The 13,126-nt window shown below is 45.2% G+C and overlaps 1 protein-coding gene across 8 annotated transcripts in view; it reads right to left on the bottom strand.

The window, feature by feature from the left end:
• Positions 1–12,610, bottom strand: part of Raly (RALY heterogeneous nuclear ribonucleoprotein) — a 76,548-nt gene extending 63,938 nt beyond the window's left edge. For 2 of the 8 annotated variants that reach the window (XM_029470187.1, XM_021182708.2), the window contains exon 1: positions 12,166–12,373. The gene's annotated coding sequence lies outside the window, so the exon portion shown is untranslated. Of the gene's footprint in view, positions 1–12,165 lie in introns of all 8 variants that reach the window. The other 6 variants (XM_029470189.1, XM_021182718.2, XM_029470188.1 and 3 more) reach the window with 6 other exon arrangements.
• Positions 12,611–13,126: the final 516 nt, after the last annotated feature.

Raw genomic sequence — 13,126 nt, 5'->3', positions numbered from 1 at the left:
TGTAGACCAGGCTGGCCTCGAACTCAGAAATCCGCCTGCCTCTGCCTCCCGAGTGCTGGGATTAAAGGCGTGCGCCACCACGCCCAGCAAGTTATTTATTTTATAAGAAAAAAAGAGAAAAGAAAGAAGGCCAAGTGAGCCCTGGGTACAAGCCAGGAAATTCCTCTGTGGCCTCTGACTTCCCTGGATGATGGACCAGAAACTGTAAAATGAAATAAACCCTTTCCTCCCCAAGCTGCTTTTGGTCATGATGGTTTATCACAGCATCAGAAACCTAACTAAGATCCCTCCTGCTAGTCATTACCAGGAACATGGATGCTACTCTGGCCATTCATCCGTCTCTCTACTCAAGGTTCACATCATACAAACCATCATCGATCTCTCTTCTAAGGAAAGTAGAAGGGGAAGGATTAATTTACTTTAACTGAAAAAGAAAATATATGAGTGTTGCTTCTAGATAACTCTGGGTAATATAGTCCCGAAACAGAAATACTGGCATTTAATCACTTCTAATCATAGACAGAATATTAGAAATGAGGACAAAGACAAACATTCACTATCCTTATACAAGACAAGACCAACCCAACTCAGATATTTAAGTGATTTCTCCTGATTTTAGACCAGTTCAGACTACTCTTGCTGTCTCAGATAACTACAGCCCAAAGAGATCCCTCCCTATAGAAGCCCTGCCACTTACCTATTCCTTCTGACAATGCCTCATCGATTTACCATTTTACTTTATGTTGTACTTTAATTTTAATACATTACCTCTTTTTCTTTCTTCTTCTTCCTTTTTTTTTTTTTTTTTTTTTTTGGTGTGTTTTGGTTTTTTGAGACAGGGGCATTTTTTTTTCTCTGTGTAGCCCTGGCTGTCCTGGAACTCACTCTGTAGACAGTCTGTCTGGTCTCCAACTCAGAAATTCACCTGCCTCTGCCTCCCAAGTGCTGGGATTAAAGGCGTGCACCACCACTACCTAACTGTGTTCTTTTTTTAAAGATTGATTGATTGATTGATTAATTTATTTTATGTATATGTGTACACCATTGCTCTCTTCAGACACTCCAGAAGAGGGCATCAGGCCCCATTGCAGATGGTTGTAAGCCACCATGTGGTTGCTGGGAATTGAACTCAGGACCTCTGGAAGAGAAGTCAGTGAGTGCTCTTAACCTCTAAGCCATCTCTCCAACACCCCCTCATTTTCTGTACACAGTAAGGAAAACAGATATAGAATATTAACCCCCACCTTATGAGAAAATGGAATTTCAGTGAGAAAAATTATTTCTCCAGTTTATTAGTGCCATATAAAAAGAGTAAACCTTCGTGTCCCAAGTTTAGTTGTCAAAGATAGGAAACTACCTCATTCTCAGCATTTTTATCTCCTCCAAAGACATTTATAGGTCACTTAGAACCAGAAAATGCCTTGGTGATCTCCAATTCACTGCCTTCAACATTATCTCTAACCTTCAAGACATGCTTCAACCTTCTTAATATTTTTTAAAAAGTATTTTTAAAGATTTATTTTCTAATTATTTTATTATCGTATTTTATGTGTATTTTACCTGCATGTTTGTTTCTATACCACTTTTGTGCCTGGTGCCCACAGAGCATTGAATTCCCTGAAACTAGAGTTACAGACAGCTGTGACCCACATGTAGATGGTGAGAATCAAACTGGAGTCCTCTGGAAGAACAGCAAATGTTCTTAACCACTGAGCCATCTCTCCAGCCCCATTAATTATGAGAGAGGTGGGGAGGGAGAGGGAGTAAGGTCTAGGAGCTGGTTCTCTCCTTAAACCTTTGCATGATGGTGATGAATTCAGGATGCCAGGTCTATATAGTTACCCACAGAGCCATCTCAAGAACCAACTTATTCTTTTAGACCCCTCAGGCAATGCTAAATTGCTGGAAGAAACCATTGCCATAATCCACCATCCTAAGCAACTTTTCTCCCTTAAGAGATAGGGGTTATGGCCGGGCGTGGTGGCGCACGTCTTTAATCCCATCTCTCGGGAGGCAGAGGCAGGCGGATTTCTGAGTTCAAGGCCAGTCTGGTCTACAAAGTGAGTTCCAGGACAGCTAGTGCTATACAGAGAAACCCTGTCTCGAAAAACCAAAGGCGGGGGGTGGGGGTGGGGGTGTTTAATGGGATCAGGTGTAGAGAGCAAACAGAAAGAAAATTGGGGCTGGAGGGATGGCTCAGCGGTTAAGAGCACTGACTGCTCTTCTGAAGGTCCTGAGTTCAATTCCCAGCAACCACATGGTGGCTCACAACCATCCCTAACAAGAACTGACACCCTCTTCTGGAGTGTCTGAAGACAGCTACAGTGTACTTACATATAATAAATAAATAAATCTTTAAAAAAAAAAAAAAAAGAAAGAAAGAAAGAAAATTGGGGGGAAGGGCAATCTCTAGGACTTGCCAGAGACCTAGGACTGGGGGAGGCCCCAGAGACTCTAGCTGAGAATCCTAGCAGTGAGGGATACGGAGTCTGAAGTGGCCACCTCCTGTAGCCAGGTAGGACTCCCACACAGGACACCAACCCACCCACAAAATCTTTAACCCAAATGTGTCCTGCCCACAAGACGTGCAGGAACAAAGATGGAGCAGAGACAGAGGGAATGGCTAGCCAATGACTGGCCCAAGTTGAGACCCATCCCATGGGTAAGAACCAATCCCTGACAATATTAATGATACTCTGAATGAGAGCTTCACCCATAGCCAATGGAAACAGATACAGAGATCCAAGGCCAAACATTAAATGGAGCTCAGGGAGTCTTGTGGAAGAGCTGGGGAAAAGGACTGATGGACCCAAAGAGGACAGGGACTCCATAACAAGACCAAAGGAGTCAACTAACCTGGACCCTTGGGGGCTCCCAGAGACTGAACCTCCAACCAAAGAGTAAGCATGGGACTTAGGCCCTCTGTACATATGTAGCAGATGCACACAGCTTGGTCTTCATGTGGGTCCCCCTGTCTCTGAAGCTGTGAATCTCATTCCCCTAAAAGAGCTGCCTTGTCTAGCCTCAGTGGGAGAGGATGGGCCTGCTCCTGGAGTGATTTGATGTGCCAAGGTGGAGTGATACCCAGGAGGGGGATACCCAAGAGGGGGCCAGGAGGGGGATACCCAAGAGGGCCCCCCCTTCTCAGAGGAGTAGGGAAGGGGAGCAGCTCTGTGGGGTGGACCAAAAGGAGGGAGGGCTGTGATCAGGATGTAATAATTAATGAAAAAAAGAGTTCTTCACCATTAGAACCTTCTTGTTTCCTCTAATTCTACTTCCATTTTCTAAGACTCCATGCAGCAAAGCAGTCAAAGAAGGCAGTCACAATGACGACCTTTGAGAATCACAATTTAATCACAATTAATAAATTACAAAAACATAACTCAAATAACTGTATTGCAAATAAAAGTCCTATTTTATACCAAAATAATGTAATAATTTAATATGATATTTATTTTTCCTTATTCTTAAATCAAAACTAGACAACACCAAATCTTTCTGGAAGCCAGGCTAAGAACTGATACTAGAACTACAGAAGATGCTAGGCAGATATCTGGACCCTCAACAAGGTCAGTGTTCTCCCCTATCTTAATGTTCTTGACTTTACAGGCTAGGGACTAGGCTCATAAGATATGGACACATTGGATATGAAAGATAAGCAACCTGGCTAGATAATAGGAAGAAAAAAAGGAAAAGGGAAAATACCAAAAACAAATCAATACACTAGAAATCAGAGAATCAAAGCTTCATTATCTAGTGACATTATCCATCAATTATGCTATTTCCCATCTGAATTTACACCTCAGGTATCTGAGCCAGAGAAGAAAAAGGAAGAATGGGATACAAATTGTCACTGTTGTTTTAGTTTTATTTTGAGTATTCACCTAATGTTCTCATCATAATGGCCATGTAGTAGTCAAAGGACAACTTGTAGGAGTTGGCTGTTCTACATGTGGTTCCCAGGAATCAAACTCCAGGTAGTCAGGCTTAGCAGCAAATAAATTTCTTTACCCCATGTGCCATCCATCTAACCATCCCTGATTTGTTTTACTTACCCCCTCAGAATTGAAAAATAACTGTAGATGGGATCACGTCTTGCTTTTTTTTTTTTTTTTTTTTCCTTTTTTCTTTTTAGTTTTTCGAGACAGGGTTTCTCTGTGAAACCCTGGCTGTCCTGGAACTTACTCTGTAGACCAGGCTGGCCTCGAACTCAGAAATCTGCCTGCCTCTGCCTCCCGAGTGCTGGGATTAAAGGCGTGCGCGACCACACCAGGCTATGTCTTGCTTAATTTTTATGTTCTCTACTAGAAGAACACATAGTAGGTACACAAAATTGCTGCAATAACTAGATGAGCTTAGGAATAGAAAATAAGCTGTTGGAATTTCCAAACATAATCATATTACGTCACCAAGATAGCACAGTACCCCTATTCACGACCCTAACTATAGAAAGGGCTATTTCAATTGGTGTGAAGAGCCAATTTAAGGTGAGACTTTAGGGTTTTAAGAAAAATTAATCTTATGTTCCACTGATTCATGCACAGCCCTCATTATTATACTGGCAGCACCATTTCTTAGGGGTAGCTTACTGCTATTTAGAAGAACAAAGTCCAAAAGCCTGAAAATGATCTGTGGGAACAGCAACATATTCAGTATAGCATGATCAAACCTAACTAACACAAAGAAAATCTAGACTTACAAAAATGAGTTACAGAAATTCTACCGCTAGGATTGCTTTCACTGGCACAAAGAATTTCAAATCAAACTAGACAAACAGATCAAGAGAAACCATGCAAACATTGCCTTTAACTAGGCTTACCAAAATCTTTAATAAACAGAAGATAGCTAAATACCAGATAAACGCCTCCAGAATGAAGAAAACCTGGCCAAAAACATTAAGCTGCTAAACTTGGCTTTTTAAAAGAGAATATTTATTTGGAGTAAAGCAACCATTTTGGCTTGACAAACTGAACTATTCATTTAGATGTCATTTCAAGGGCCCGGTGTCCACAGTAGGGGTACCTATCCCATAAGACTAAAACTGCAAAAATGCCTCCTTGGGAGCCAGGCACACACTGCTAATCCTATCATGGAGAAGGCAGAGAGGCAGGTTGATCTCAAGGCCAGTTCTAGGAGTCTAGGACAATCAGAGCTACAGGGACCCTGACTCAAAAAAAACCACACAAACAAACATGTTTTGGGGTTATTTTTCACACCTATTGTTGTGCTATATTTAAGTGTTTATACTTTTCTTTTATTATGGAATTCTCAGACAGTTTTTCACATATTTAAATGTAATGTTCTATACAGTCTTAGGCTCCCAAGTCTGCCCCAAAGGACTTCAGCTCTAAGATTATAATGGAACTCAGCAGACAATTTGGTAAATTAATCTTAAATTTTTCAGCTATCTCTCTCCACTCTAAAAAGCAATATCCATGTGTTTATATAGTAAAAGATACATTTGATGATCCCAGAATTTAACCCTGAGATATCTGTAATATTTTAAGTAAAACCCCTTTCTTCTCCAGAGACAAATTCCTAAGCCACTTCCATAAAACTGTAGTAGAAATATCACAATTACTCCAGGGCCAGCTAGATGGCTCACGAGTCAGAGTGGTTGCAACGAAGAGTCTGATGCCATGACCAGAACCCAGGATGAAAGGAGAGAAGTGACTTCCAAAAGACCTCCACACTTGAGAGGTAGCCCAGACATTCCCATTAATACAAATGCATCATGCGTACAATAGTGAGTAATAAAATTAAAAGATTATCTAGTCCTATCACCTTGTTTCACAGTCTTAGGTAACTGTAACTTAGATGAGTTCAGCAGCATCAAAAGCCACCAAATGTTATTTTAACCCTAATGCTTGCTCTCTCTCACTAGACAGGGTAAGAGGACTGTGAGATTTGCACTTTCATCAACTCTCGGCATTCCCAGTACATATGCCCTCTAGGAAACCCATGTATTCAGTCACAACCCATCCAGAGCAGGACACAGCAGACAGCTCAAAGCGCTCTCCTAGAGATGGAGAACTAGAAAAAGGGACCACAACTCACTTTCCTCTTTTTCCTCCCAAGAGGTATAGCACATGTATTACTATAAAAGCAATTATGAAATGACAGTTAACTTAACATGGGAGAAAAAGTGCCATGGAAACAATGAGAAAGATACCTCTAATCTTGTTCTGTCACCACTTCCTATCTCTAATCTTTAGGCCTTTATAGAATTTTAGAAACCTCCTAGATTACTTTATGAGGAAAACAGATCAGTGAATGAAAGAGGTCCATTCAAGGCAACACACTTAGAAGCAACAGATAATCCTCCAGCTACTCAGTAACTTCCAACTCAGGACTCCCTGTCCTGGCCATCTGTGTGCTTCACCCTGAATACACATCTCAAATTTTCCTTTTCTACGTAAGAAAAGCAAATTGGCATTTCTGCTATTGTTTTCTCCCCCTAACATAATGCTAAAAATTGAGCACCTGTTTTTACAGGCACTCACATGAAAGCCCTCATTATCTCCTCCCTATCCAACCCCTAATACGTCACAAGCTGTCTAGAAGACATCTTAGGAGACAGTGTCCAGGCAGTGGTGGCGCATGCCTTTAATCCCAGCACTTGAGAGGCAGAGGTAGGAGGATTTCTGAGTCAAGGCCAGCCTGGTCTACAGAGTGAGTTCCAGGACAGCCAGGGCTACACAGGGAAACCCTGTCTCGGAAAACAAAAACAAAAACAAAACAAAAAAAGGGTGTCTTAATTATCTAGTCACAAAATATGACTGCTAGAAGAGAACTTAAGTTATCCAGATGAACAAACCTAAACATTTGCAACCTGATAAATAAAAAGTCTGGAAAACTGGTCTCCAGACCCCTATATCCCTAATTTTAGAAGTCCTCGATACAATCCCATCCTGTCCCCATGCCACTGCTATGCCAAAGCCACTAAGATCTGGGGCTCTTCTAGAAAGGGAGTTCTTTGTACTGTTTCACTTGCTTTGTTTTTCTGTTGCCTAGCTTAGGTGACACTACTTACAGAGCAGCTCAGAGTGTTACAAGATGCTGTCTAGAGAAAATATAAGATTATCCTAGCTTAACAAAAGCAGTCTTTGCAGCTGTACAGGATCTAGATGCCTAGGAACTAGTATTTCCCTTTTCTAAAACTAGTGTTTGCATCACTCACTTCAGCCCAGGGGTTCTCAACCTTCCTAACACTGGGACCCTTTACCACAGTTCTTCATGTTGTGGTGACCCCCCCACACACACCATAAAATTATTTTTGTTGCTACCTCATAGCTGTATTTTGCTACTAAGCACTATATCAGTCTCTAAGACTGTCAGAAATGTTTTCTGATGGTCACTATCTACAGGTTGAAAACCATTGGTTTAGCCAAAGTATTAGCTTCTGAAATCACTAACCCCCACCTCCCTTCACCACCAGCCCCAGCTCTGATTGAAAACTCTTATCTATAAGAGATTTGTAAAAGCAGATATAAGATAATCAACACTGAATGATAAATCCTCACCCTTCCCTGCTTTCCCTTCTGTATTTCCTCTTTGTCCCCAAAGCCCTATCTGTATGACAGGTTAAAATGTGCTTTCCTCCTTATCCTTTTTTCCAACAACCATTGTCTTTATTACTTATCTCACTTTTTCATTCTCACATACTCTATGCTTACTGTCATCTTAAACACCAGAACCTTGAGCCAGTCATACTGAATCTGGCAAACTTGTCTCTACCCTAAGTCGACTCCTCTAGTAGGCTACCAGACATAGCCTTTAAGAAGATGCAGAAAGTCACAGCCCCCTCACCTCAGGATAAGGTCCAATGTTGAGGCAGAGGCTCTGTGAGCTGACTTCTACTCTGCCTACCTCACCAGTCTATCACCACATCCACTCGTTGGAGACTCTACACTTGACCTGGGAACCTTGAGAAATTCATTTAATCCCTCTGAGATTGTTTCTTCGCCTACTTTCCTCTCAGGGAAGAGGTTAACAAATGTTAACTGCCTACAATCATACTTGATACAGTAAATAAGCAGAAGTCTCACCTAACATCATGACCATCTCTAGAATTACAGTTCTTCCCGCCTCTTTCCTGGCTCCTCCAAATTTCATTTCCCAGGCTTTATGTTTAAGCAAAGCCAGATTCTCCAAGAATGCCCTCCTGACCCACCAATGCTGGGTTAAATGCCATCCTTCTATGTTTTCAGGGTCCTGTCCTTGTCACAACACTTCTCATGTGCTTATTTCTTTTGCCTGACTATGTGTGCCCAAATCCTCGAGCCTAGTACCATGCCTAGTAAATGACTCGAAACTGGACTATGAAAGCAGGCATCAACTGTGAAAACTCTTTTAACTCCACATTGAGGCAGATACATCCCAAGTTCCAAGCTAGTCTTAGCTACATAGTAAAACCCTGTCTCAAAAAAAATTTTAATTCAGTAAATGAAAAAGACTTTCCAATAATGATGTGCCCATTGACACAAGTAGTCATCTGGAATGTTACAAGTCTGGTCTAAATAGCCATCCAGCCCTATCAACTATAAACCTCTATCCAAGGGCTGGAGATTGCTCAATGGTTAAGAGCACTGGCTGTTCCTCAGAAATGGGTTCAATTCCCACCACCCATTGGCAGCTCATAACTACCTGCAACTCCAGTTCTAAAAAATATGACATCATCTTCTTGGGCACTGCACACACAGTGCACAGACATATATGCTGACAAAACACCCATACACATAAAATAGAATAAAAATGTAAGCTTCTATTCTAAACTGGAGACCTAGCTCAGTGCTTGACATCTCCTATGTATGAACTCCAGGTTCATTCTCAAGCACCACAAAAAAAAAAAAAAAAGAAAAGGCACTTTATCAAGCATACTATTCAATGAACTCTGACCTTAGAATGCAGGCCAAGTCAGCTATCAGACTTTATGTTTGCTGTCCTACTCCTCGAATCTGGAATTCTACCTACTCCAAAGCCACATTACCATCAGAACAAAATTCCAGCTACTTTCGTAAATATAAAAGTCTCACAAAACACAGAAACAGATGAACCAAAGTGAATTTTGAAAGACTAAATGTGACACCTAACCCCACCCTAACCACAGCAGTGAGGATCCATAAGAATTTCTAAGACTCCAAACAGTCCCTTTTGTGTGCCTTTATGGAGAGAGAGGAACACAAAGGGGGAGCTTGTCACTAAGCTAATCCACTTACTCAGCTGACAAGTTTTGATCCAAGCTGCTGTCACAGCTCTGCTAGTCCTGATCACGACAGCTCCAGCTGCCCAAACCCTAATGGCAAATAAACATGGACAAACAATCAAAGAATATGTCTGGGTTCAAGTTCAAGAACAGAAGGCCTCATCTGAAAATACAGGGGCTAATATAATCCATAACTGGCTTCAGCAATAAAGCTTGAACTACAGAGGGGAGAAGGGGGTTTTGCCAGAGGCACACCAGGCCAGCATTCCTGCTCTGGGGATGTCACTCTACTGCAGATGAGAACTAGTAAATCATCCTGCATTTACCGAACACTAGGAAGTGAAGGAAATGCTAGCTGTGGCAATCACAAAAGGACAAAGATTGAATTATTTCACTTCACTGTGAAAGTCCTAGGGTAATCAAATTTACACCAGAATACAAAATGGTGTTTGCCAGAAGTCTTCAACAAGTAGTGTATGACCAGGAGAATTTCAGTTGGGAAAAGGTAAGATAATTTGGCGATGTCAGCTGTAGAACAATATGACTATACTTAATCCCACAGAATTGCACACTGTAAAACTATTATTACTTAAAACCACAGAATTGCACACTGTAAAACTATTACAATGCCAACTGTTTAAAATCTGATACCACAATTTTTTAAAGCATCTGACTTTCAATGTTACTGTCTGCAGAGTGAATCCAGCTTGGCTCTTTCTCTAAGCCTGTTTCATCTGTAAAGTAGGGACAATAAATACCTGGTTCATAGACTGCTCCAAGGATTAAATGACACGTCCCACTAAAACTCTCCGACCTATAACTAATAAAGGTTAGCTACTATTAGTGCTAAAGCATTCTCACAATTATCTCCTTGTAGTCTCCATAGTACCCTGAGACTTTACACATAAGGAAACAGACTCAAAGGACCCCAACAAGTGGCTCAGCTCTTTTAACAACACCAGCTAAATCCTGTGATCCTAAAGGCAAATGCCCCAATCTTGTCTCCGCCACCTGACACTACAAAGGCATAAATAAAGCCCTGCAAACGACTTCACACTAGATTAGAAACCAGATAATGGTTACAGCAGAGTACCTAAACCATTAGGAAACTAAAACAAAATTGGTAACAAGAAAATACAGACATTGCCTTTTAAACATTGAGGCAGAAACAGCAGCTGAGTTTACACAGGATCTTTTGAGATGTCCAATTTCCTGAGACTCATGATCTTAAGGCCTGAAAAGGTAGCTGATATTCAAGAAATGGCAATGTACAGGAGCTGTAACAACAAAACAGACTAAAAGAAAGGCTACTAGGAATCTAGCAGTCACCAAGGTAGTCCATTAAGATGACAACATTCCCCTTTCCAAGGGTCAGAAAAAAAAGCAAAGAAGCAAAGAAGGGGTGGTTTATGGAGCCATCAACCTCCTATGTTCCACCATTGCTGTATCCTAGACTCTAAAGGGATGGAGGAAACACAGTAGACCTACAGGTCCAAGGAACAAATGCAAACCTGTGAACCTTCTCAAGAACCAGATCCCAGCAGCCAGTATCAAACACACTGCAAAAGGAAAACAGGTGCCAAAGTTAACTTTAGCTCGCTTTAATCCCTCTAGGCCATGTTGGAAGACAAAGAAAAATAACACTATTTGAAGGCAGGGAGTTAAAGATGACTGGAGCTGCCTACATTTCTGACTGACTGATCGCTAGGACTGAGGTTGGGGGGGGATGATGGAGACATGCAATAAACAAAGTAAAGGGTGGACTTCGGTGAGGTCCTTAAGCTAAACACTTCAGAACTATGTTTGAGACTTCAAACATAGACGGATCTCTGGACCCGTCTAAGCACAACACCAGCAAAAACATTTTCTCCTAACCACTTTCCCTCAGAGTTCAGATAGCAACAAAAGGAGATTTTATCTATGGCAGATCAGTCACTGTCTCTCAGTCAATGTCTGAGAGGAGCCTACCTTTCTTACCTATACGGTGTTAAGACTAATTAATGGTAAATCAAAATGCCCTCTGCACAAAGAGATGACACATGCTCCTATCAGGAAATAAGTAGCGGTTACTAACAGCTTTGTACTTCTACAGCGGTTTCATGTCTCTGAACCTTGATTTCTGCTCCTGTGAGTAGGGACAGCTCTGGAAGACCGGTGTGGACATGAGGCGATACATTCACGAAGTTCCTGGGTCAGTCTCCTCAAACGTTACCTGTTGGCATTTAACGCTTCTGCCCTGTACTAACTCCCTCCCTGAATTCACAAACACCCGGAGAGGCTGCGTTCCTTCTTGACCCCATTTCACGCAGGTGAAAACTGAGGCTCGAACTGGAGCAAAGTGGGGGACGCGGCCCCCCAGTTCGAGGGCTGGCCGTTCCCTTCCGCGCTCCACAAGACACCGAGCAAAGGCTAGGCAAGGGTAGCGAGAAAGGCGCTCAGACAGACCCGTGAGGGAAAAGAAAGGACCAGTTTTGCGCGCCTAAGGGAACCCCAAAGAGCTGGACCGACTGGAAAGCCGGAAGAAACCCGGGGCCCCAATCCAGGCCAGAGCCAGGCCCCAGCCCGCCCGAGGCCTCCCCGGCGCAACCTCCGCTCCCTCCCCTCCTCCCCTCGCCGGTCGGGGCGGGGCGCAACACAAAAGACTCCAACTTCCGAGCGGGCACCGGCCCACCCCCAACTCCGGGCCCGGGCCCGGCCGGCCGACCGGAGGCGAGCTGCGAATACCAGGCGCCCAGGGGCGGGCGCGGGTGGCCCCGGGGCAGGCGACCCGGGGCGGCGGGCCGGGGAGGGAGCACAGAGGGAGGGGGCCGAGAGTTACTCCGGCTCCCAGGACTCCCGGGACCGCGGAGAGAAAGAGTTTCTAAAAATAGGCAGCGGCCCGCCCGAGGAGGTGAGGGACGAAAAGGCACACGGAACAGCCCGCCCGCACTCCTCAGGAGCGGCCCGCGGCCCCCACTCACCCGCGCCGAGGTCTGGAGGAAGCCGCGCGGCACCGAAGGGCGACGGCGCGTCTGCTCTCGGAGGGCGGGAGGGAAGAGGCGGCCCTGGCCGCCGCGTGAGGAGCCCGAGCACACGCGCGAGAGTCGCGACCGCTTCCGCCCCCTCGGCTTCCCTCGGCTCCGCGCCCCGCGCCGCTCGCGCGCCCCGCCGCACTGACAGAGGCGCGAGCCCCGCAGCCGCGAGTCCTTCGCTCGGCCGCCACCAATGGGGCGAGCGCGGGGAGGGGGAGTGCTGGACAGGCGTCTGCACTCGGCCTGCCCGCCGCCCCGGCTCCTACCCGGTTCTCCTCTTGGTGCTCCGAGTCGGATCCTGCCACCCGAGCACTCAGTCCCCAGCGCCGCCCTGCACGGGCCGGGCTCTCCAAACGCGTGGGCTCCCTGCACACCCCTCGCGCCGGGCTTTGGAAAGGTCCAGAGCTTCGGCGCGCAGAGGAAGAGGGCGGGGCAGGGGCGGGGTCTAGCGGGGGGGGGAGGGACGGAGGAGGCAGGCGGGGCTGAGGGAAAGGAGTTGGCTTCCACCAGCCGGGTGGTGAAGGCGGAGCGGAGGGGTCCCGAGGGCTTGACGGGCGGGAGGACACGAGGGAGGAGCAGCAGGCTGAGGGCGGAGCCGAGGGGGGGAGAAGAGCGTGCCCAGGGGAGGAGTCTGAGGGGCGGAGCTCGGGCCTACGGAAGCGGAGGCGGTGCTAAGAGGTTGCCGCTGGTCTGCAGGAGGTGGGCCTTGGTAGCACCGCGGGCTGGACAGTCGGAGGTAGACCCTGGGCGGGAGCCGGAAGGAGGAAGATCCTAAGGGAGGAGCGCGGCGCGGGGGTGGCGCTTGATTGGGCGAGGCCTGGAGATGGAGCCCTCTCTGTTAGCTGGAGGCGGTGCGGCAGGGGCCAGAAGCAATTGGAGCGCGGTTATTTCACTTTCTAGGAATTAGAGT

Source organism: Mus caroli, chromosome 2, assembly GCF_900094665.2.
Source record: "Mus caroli chromosome 2, CAROLI_EIJ_v1.1, whole genome shotgun sequence".
Lineage (NCBI taxonomy): Eukaryota > Metazoa > Chordata > Mammalia > Rodentia > Muridae > Mus > Mus caroli.
The sequence above is the reverse complement of the archived record's forward strand: the minus strand, read 5'-3'. Positions and strand labels throughout refer to the sequence as shown.